Consider the following 8,854-nt stretch of genomic DNA (forward strand, 5'->3'; position numbering starts at 1 on the left):
AAATAAGTCATGGGATATAATATATAGCATGGCAACTATAGTTAATAATATGGTATAAGCATACCTTGTTCTATTGCACTTGAATTTATTGCACTTCACAGATATTACATTTTTTACAAAAATGCAGGTTTGTTGCAATCCTGCATTGTCAGATAATGGTTAGCATTTTCAGCAATAAAGTATGTTTTAATTAAGGTATGTACATTATTTTTTTAGACATAATGTTATTGCACACTTAATAGACTACAGTATCATATAAACATAACTTTTATATGCCCTGGGAAACCAAAAAATTTATGTGACCCACTTTATTGTAATGTTCACTTTACTGCTGTGGTCTGGAACTGAACCCACAATATCTCTGAGATATGCCTGTATTGTATATTTCAAAGTTACTGAGAGAGTAGACCTTAAAACTTATTCATCACAGGAAAAAAAAATTATATGTGGTGATGAATGTCAACTAGACACTGTGGTAATTATCTTACAATATATATACATATCAAATCACTATGCTTTACACCTTGAAACTAATGTCATATGTCAATTACATCTCAATTAAAAAAAAATCTAATTGGCAATAGCCAAATGATAAAATAGCTAGGAAAAGGTAACAAAAGTTCAAAACCTATATGAAGAAACAACAAAATTTATTTTAGCAAGATAAAATATCTTGTTAAAACAAGAGCTGAATAAATGAAAAAACAAAGCAAGTCTGAATGTAAAATTTTAAAAAAAGAAAAAGAAAGAAAAGGGAAAAAGCAGGTAAATTTCTAAATGTTAACTGACTCTATTCCCCTATCATTAATCATAAAAATCTTATGGGAAAAAATAGAAATTCAAATAAAATTAACATATATTTGTCATAAAAAAATCTATTTGTGGGAAAGTATGGATAACAAATGTGTAAATTTCAGAATGAGATAGACAAAAGTTGGGAGGCTGGTTAATTTTCCCCTCCTTCTCCTGCTTCAGCCTTGTGCACTTGGGCATCCAACGTTCACAATGTCAAGCTGCCTCTCAGTCACTGCATTGTTAGCATGCTGTCTTTGTGTGATTCTTTACTTAACATATCAAGTTCAGCAATGGCTTCATCAAAAGCTGACTTAACAATCTTAAGTCTATTGACAGATAAATATGTAAAGAAAATGTACTATACACATACAATGGAATACTATTTAGCCATTAAAAAGAAGGATATTCTACCATTTGCAAAAACATGGATGGACCTTGAGAGCATTATGCTAACTGAAATAAGTCAGACTGAGAAAGAAAAATATCATATGACCTCACTTATATGTGAAATCTAAAATAAACTCATAGAAACAGAGTCAGAATTGTGGTTGCTGGGGGCGGGGGCATAACTGGGTGAAGACGGTCAAATGGTATAAACTTCCAGTTGTAAGATAAATAAGTTCTGGGGTATAATGTACAACACGATGACTATAGTTAACAGTACTGTGTATTTAAAAGTTGCTAAGACAGTAAATCTTAAAGTTCTTATCACAAGGAAAAAAAAATTATAATTATGTGAGGTGATGGATGTCAGCTCAACTTACTGTGATAATTATTTTACAACATATACATTTTTTAAAGCTTTATGTTGTACACCTTAACACATATAGTGTTATATGTGAATTATATTTAAATAAAACTGGAGGGGAAAAGAGGTCTCTTTGCAAGAGAGCAGGCTTTTTCCAGGAAGTTTAGAATCGCACAATAGAACACAGAGAACTTACAGCCCAGACCCAATACGATAGGATGTTTTTGGTTGCATTTTCTGTTTCTGACTTGGAAAGCTTCTTGGTAGGCTTGCTGTGACTGACCCATAATCCTTTCTTGTCATCACCAGCAGTAAACTGACCAAGTAACAGTAGTAGTCTCCTTTCATTTTCAAGTAGAAGACTTTGCTCTGGGTTTGTGAAACACTGGGGATGAAGAATTTTTTCCAAAAGAGACAGTAAATCATTTTCAGATATCTCGGAGATCACTTTCAATTTTCTCTCTGTATTCTCAAGCCATTGGAACCTTCCATCATTTTCTCAGTACTTGAGATAACCCTCCAAGATGATCTATGGGCTCCAGAACATTTTCATAAGCTATTGAGAGAAGATTAATTTGGCTTCTTGCTCAGTTACAGACTTCATGCAGGCTGCCATGTCAACATATCACTCAGCTTGCTTGCTCAGTTTGGCCTCTGCACCAGCATGTTTTCATCCGTGACTGGAAGCTTGTGCCAGAAGTGGATGGTGGTGAATGGAGAGGAGTCCTGCTGGCTCTGAGCAATGGCAGTGGGGAGGCTGAAACTGTTCCTGGACCTCGCTGCTCACAGGCTCTGTGTTTCTGTCTGCAATTTGTGGCAAAGTGAATATGAAAGAAGTAATAATTGTGTTACGCCTTGATCCTTAAATTCATTATAATAGCTTCTTTTTCCTTGTGGAGGATTCCAAACTGATCCTATGAACTCTTGCAGAAATTTCAGCTCAGGAAATGATAAATGTTTATCCCATCACCAACCTCTTTAGTAAATTTTTCTCCAGTCTTTTACAGGGTTTGGGAATAATTCTCACTTATTCAGGTGATCGCCTGGGTTTGACTGCCTTGGGTCACTCTGTTTCCTTCTAAATCACTTTTACCACAAGTACTGTAACCTCCATAGTTACAACAAAGTTGTATATAATACAACAAAAGTTGTACATAATCAGCATTTCCTATAATTGATGGTATCACTTAATTCTTAAATTCACCTCTGTGGACAAAGAATGTTGCCTGTGATATCAAAAACAATAGACTTTGCAGCCATCGAGCCACTGGCCACTGCAGCAGGGCCCACACCCTGAGGGGATTCAGGTTGGAGAAAGCAGAATACTGGACCTAGATAATTAAGGTGCCTATCAAAGGAAGGATTTCAATGAGCTCAGACTCTCTTGCATCTTCCCATACATAGAAAAGCACTAAATTCATGAACACAAGACTTCTGGTGTTTCTTTAATTAATAGTAATCTTTTCATGTTCTAACTACCTGGTTTTTGTTTGTTTGTTTGTTTTTTTGGCAAAAACTTCTGTATATTCTTGCTCCTCCCTTACCTCTTCAGAATAGTCCCTCAGGGCTATCTGAGAGCCTATCTCCCCAGCTTAAGTCCTCAGTATGTCTGCCAAATAAAACATAATTCTCAACTTTTAGGCTGTGCATTTTTTTTGTCAATACCTAATTAATGCAAATATTTCAAAAAATGAATGTTTTTCTTGAAAGTAACATGCACTTTACTCAGTCACTGAAAGGAACAAAACTGGGTCATTTTTAGAGACATGGATGTACCTAGAGAGTGTCATATAGAGTGAAATAAGTCAGAAAGAGAAAAACAAATATTGTATATTAACGCATATATGTGGAATCTAGAAAAGTGGTATAGATGATCTTATTTTCAAAGCAGAAATAGAGACACAGATGGAGAGAACAAATGTATGGATACCAAGGGAGAAAGGGGAGGGGGGTGGGAGGAACTGGGAGATTGGGATTAACACATATACACTATTAGTACTATTAGACAACTAATGAGAACATAATGTATAGCACAGGGAACTCTACTTAATGCACTGTGGTGACCTAAATGGGAAGGAAACCCAAAAAAGAGGGGATACATGTTTATGCATAGCTGATTCATTTTGCTGTACAGTAGAAACTAACACAACATTGTAAAGCACCTATACTCCAATAAAAATTAATTAAAAAAAGAAAGTAACATGCAGTATGTACTTTTTATTCTTCTACCCTATGTTAGAAGAATGAACAAAACTTTAAGTTACTCTTAAATATATTTAAGAATATATTATTTCAACATAATTTAGCAAAATGTGGCATAAATTTTTGAGATTAACACATAATTTCTAATTTTATACATTAAAAAATCCACAAAATAAAATATTTTATAATTTTTGAATATATTCATAGTAAAGCCAACTGTGTTGAATAAAGTCAGATATATTAAAAGGATAAAAAATTAGAATCCATTTAGCTGTCAGAAAAAAGAATCATTATTACAAAACCCAAATCATCATAAATCACAGTAATGAGCCTCAAGTAGAACTATTACATTGCATTATGCTGCAGTATTTCAGGTCCTTAAAATAAGTAAAATTGCATGTATTTTAATATAAAAAGATACCATATACCCGTCCTCTAAGTTATTGCTTTCCATCACGATGATGGATTTATGTTAATCAGTTTCATCCTCTTTTGAGTAGTTAAATCTACAATTGTCAAAAACAGCAAAGGTTAAGTAGGCTAGACTTCTGAGTGATATTCCCAGTAATCTCTTGACCAAGATGGCCTGAGGCCTTTAAAGTTCCCCTCAGTTTGACTAAATTGTAAACAGGTTTTTTTTTTAAGACTATAAACGTCTGACCTCCCTTTTCTTAGATCAAGTACTTTAGAAAGCTTTCAATCATAAATTATTTCTCTGTCCCTTTGAGATATAAATTTTCTCCTAGCCTTTGGTCCATTTTACAATTCAAGAATGTCTTTCTCAGGGACCTGGGAGCCATTCCTTTGAAATGTAATCATCAAGAAAGATAGGGACACTATCTCCCAGTCTTTGTGGGAGGATAGAAGCCTATCTTCCACAATTAGCAAACACAGATGGCCTAACACATTGACCAACCTCCTCTGAAGTCTTCCAGTACTTTTCCATCAGCTTGCCCCAGGGCTTAAAAATCCTCTGGCCTTTTGTTCCCCAGAATTCGGTTTAATCTCTCTACCTTGTTGCAATAGCCTCGAATAATGTCTTTCTTTCCTGCTTAACTCTGTCCAGTACAATTTTTCTTTGACACCGTTTATAGAATTTTTCACCTTATCCAAGAAATGTACCCATTAATTGCCAATTTTTTGCAAGGTTCTATCTTAGGCACTATCAAAATGAATGCTCCCCCTTAGAGATTACATTTGAATGTAAATATAGAGTGTCCTAATCAAGACTATAATTTAGAACAAGTTTGTCTCCAGTGTTTTTAGGTTCTTTGTTATTACCTTCTCTAGCGAAAAGGAGTGTGTTTTCACTACATGCAGGCACTTCAGAAGAACACATGGAGTTGCAGAATGAAAAAAAAAAAAAAATCCAAATCCTCTAGCCAAACTGACTTATTTTCTTAGAAGTCTTATGGTTTTACGTTTTATATTTAGGTCTATAATCCATTTTGTGCTAATATTTTATACAATGCAAGCTAAAGATCAGAGTTCATGTTCTTTGCTTTGTTTTGTTTTTGACATATAGGTATCCTATTATCCCAGTCTATTTCTTGAAAGCAATGACCCTTTCTCCAGTTAATTGCCTTTGTGTTTTTGTCAAATATGTTTTTCATATGTATGAGTCTATTTCTGGACTCCTCCTATTCCGTTGCTTTATTTGTTTAGCTTGATGCCAATACCACTCTGTCTTGATTATTGTAGCTTTATAATAAACCTCGATATCAGGTAGTATTAGCCATTCATTTTTTTTTCTTTGTTAAGCATCTTTAAATTTGGGGGCTACATGTAGTTCTGTACACAGATAGGGTAGAGGGTCCTCAGAGAAAGAGAACCAAGCATAGCTTTCTTGACATAAGAGAAGATATTTTTGGCCTAAGACATTTTGTGATCTAAGCCTGGTCACAATGCTTGTCCTTGAACAGGTCCCAGCAATTAATAACATTAAGGGAACAAAAGAATGTAGGAACAAAGGACTGTTATCAGGCAACAACAGTAACAATAGTAAAGATAATATATCAGTTGTAAAGACTCCCAGTTCTATTTCAATGTTAAAGATTAGCATGAAGTGCTCAACCACCAGATCAACTGGAAATTAAGGGAGGAGGATGTTGACCTTTTCTGACCCTCCTGACTTCAATCAACTAAAGCTTAGACACTGAATATGAGTCCCTTCGTGAATATACATGTACCCTTAGCTTAAAACTTCCCCAACTTTGCTGTTCAGAGAGATGTTGCTTTGGGAAAGATCCCTGGTGCTCTCCTTACTTGCTGCAAGTAATAATTCCTTCCTTCTCTTGATCTTTCATTTGGCTGCATCTTTTGGCTCGACCCCCACAAAGAGGCAAACCCAATTTTGTGATAACCATTCCGTAGCATTTCTATATGAATTTTAAAGTCAACTTAGTAATTTTTACCAAAACAAATATCCTGCTAGGATTTTGATTGTAAATTTGCTGATCACAGTATTGATCTTTCAGACCATGAGTGTGGTATATCTCTCCATTTATTTAGGCTTTCTTTAATTTCTTTCTGTAACATTTTATAATTTTAATGTATATATCTTACATATTATTAGATTTACCTCTAAGTATTTAATAACTTTGATCCTATAAGTGGCATAGTTTTTCATTTCAATGTGTGAATATTTATTGCTAGTAATTTCAAAATACAATTATTCTTATGTATTGATCTTGTTTCTACATGCCTGATAAACTTATTTACTAGCTTTAATATAAAGCTGAATAGACATAGTGAAAGACATCCTTGATTTTTGTCATAGGGGAATGCATTCTCTCCTGATCATAGGGGAAAAGCATTCCTTCTTTCATCATGATGTATTATGTTAGCAGTGGGATTTTTTATTTTAATTGGGGTATAGTTGCTTTACAATGTTCTGTTAGTTTCTGCTGTACAAAAAGATGAATCAGCTATATGTATACATATATCCCCTCCATCTTGGAACTCCCAACCAACACCCTATCCCACCCATCTAGGTCACCACAGAGCACTGAGCTGAGCTCCCTGCCCTATACAGCAGGTACCCACTAGCTATCTGTTTTAAACATATAGTGTATATATGTCAATGCTAATCTCTCAGTTCATCCCACATCCCCCTTCACACACACACCCCCCGCCGTGTCCACTTGTCTGTCCTCTGCATCAGTGTATCTATTCCTGCCCTGCAAATAGGTTCATCTGTACCAATTTTTCTAGATTCCACATATATGCATTAATATACAATATTTGTTTTTCTCTTTCTGACTTAATTCATTCTGTATGACAGACTCTAGGTCCAACCACATCTCTACAAATGACCCAATTTCATTCCTTTTAATGGCTGAGTAATATTCCATTGTATATATGAACCACATCTTCTTTATCCATTCCTCTGTTGGTGGACATTTAGGTTGCTTCCATGTTCTGGCTATTGTAAATAGTGCTGCAATGAACATTGGGGTGCATGTGTCTTTTGAATTATGGTCTTCTCAGGGTATATGCCCAGTACAGGGATTGCTGGGTCATAAGGTAATTCTATTTTCAATTTTTTAAGGAATCTCCATACTTTTCAACAAAGTGGCTGTATCAATTTACATTCCCACCAACAGTGCCAGAGGTTCCCTTTTCTCCACACCCTCTTCAGCATTTATTGTTTGTAGATTTTTTGATGATGGCTATTCTGACTGGTGTGAGGTGATACCTCATTGTAGTTTTGAGTTGCCTTGCTCTAATGATTAGTGATGTTGAACATCCTTTCATGTGTTTGTTGGCAATCTGTATATCTTCTTTGGAGAAATGTCTATTTAGGTCTTCTGCCCATTTTTTGATTGGGCTGTTTGTTTTTTGGATATTGATCTGCATGAGCTGTTTGTATATTTTTAGAGATTAATCTCTTGTCAGTTCCTTCATTTGCAAATATTTTCTCCCATTCTGGGGGTTGTCTTTTCATCTTGTTTATGTTTTTCTTTGCTATGAAAAAGCTTTTAAGTTTAATTAGGTACCATTTATTTTTGTTTTTATTTTCATTACTCTAGGAAGTGGGTCAAAAAAAGATCTTACTGTGATTTATGTCAAAGATTGTTCTGCCTACGTTTTCCTCTAAGATTTTTATAGTGTCTAGGCTTACATTTAGGTCTTTATTCCATTTTGAGTTTATTTTAGTATATGGTGACAGGAAGTGTTCTAATTTCATTGTTTTACATGTAACTGTCCATTTTTCCCAGCAACACTTACTGAAGAGGCTGTCTTTTCTCCCTGTATATTTTTGCCTCCTTTGTCATAGATTAGGTAACCATAGGTATGTGGGATAATCTATTGTCTTTCTATCCTGTTCCATTAATCTATATTTCTGGTTTTGTGCCAGGACCATATTGTCTTGATTACTGTAGCTTTGTAGTATAGTCTGAAGTCTGGGAGCCTGATTCCTCCAGCTCTGTTTTTCTTTCTCAAGATTTCTTTGGCTATTCAGGGTCTTTTGTGTTTCCATATAAATTGTAAATTTTTTTTGTCCTAATTCTGTGAAAAATGCCATTGGTATTTGATAGGGATGGCAAGACTGTTACAAGAGACAAGGAAGGACATTACATAAGGATCAAGGGATCAATCCAATAAGAAAACATAACAATTGTAAATATTTATGCACCCAAAATAGGAGCACCTCAATCCATAACGCAAATGCTAACAGCCATAAAAGGAGAAATCGACAGTAACACAATAAGAGTGGGGAACGTTAACACCCCACTTACACCAATGGACAGGTCATCCAGACAGAAAATAAATAAGGAAACACAAGTTTTAAATGACACTAGACCAGACAGACTTAATTGATATTTATAGGACATTCCACCCGAAAACAGCAGAATACACTTTCTTCTCAAGTGCACATGGAACATTCTCCAGGATAGATCACATCTTGGGTCACCAATCAAACCTTGGTAAATTTTAAAAAACTGAAATAGTATCAAGCATCTCTTCTGACCACAACACTATGAGATTAGAAATAAATAACAGGAAAAGAAACTGTATAAAAAACACATACACAGGGAGGCTAAACAATATGCTACTAAATAAGCAAGAGATCACTGAAGAAATCAAAGAGGAAAACAAAAAATA

General features: G+C 34.9%; 1 pseudogene; it reads right to left on the reverse strand.

Moving 5' to 3' along the window:
• Nucleotides 1-946: 946 nt before the first annotated feature.
• LOC113623015 (14-3-3 protein zeta/delta-like) lies at nt 947-2,221 on the reverse strand (annotated as a pseudogene).
• Nucleotides 2,222-8,854: the final 6,633 nt, after the last annotated feature.

Source organism: Aethalodelphis obliquidens, unplaced genomic scaffold (genome assembly GCF_003676395.1).
Source record: "Aethalodelphis obliquidens isolate GAN/ISIS:26980383/991018 unplaced genomic scaffold, ASM367639v1 scaffold10, whole genome shotgun sequence".
Taxonomy (NCBI): Eukaryota; Metazoa; Chordata; class Mammalia; order Artiodactyla; family Delphinidae; genus Aethalodelphis; species Aethalodelphis obliquidens.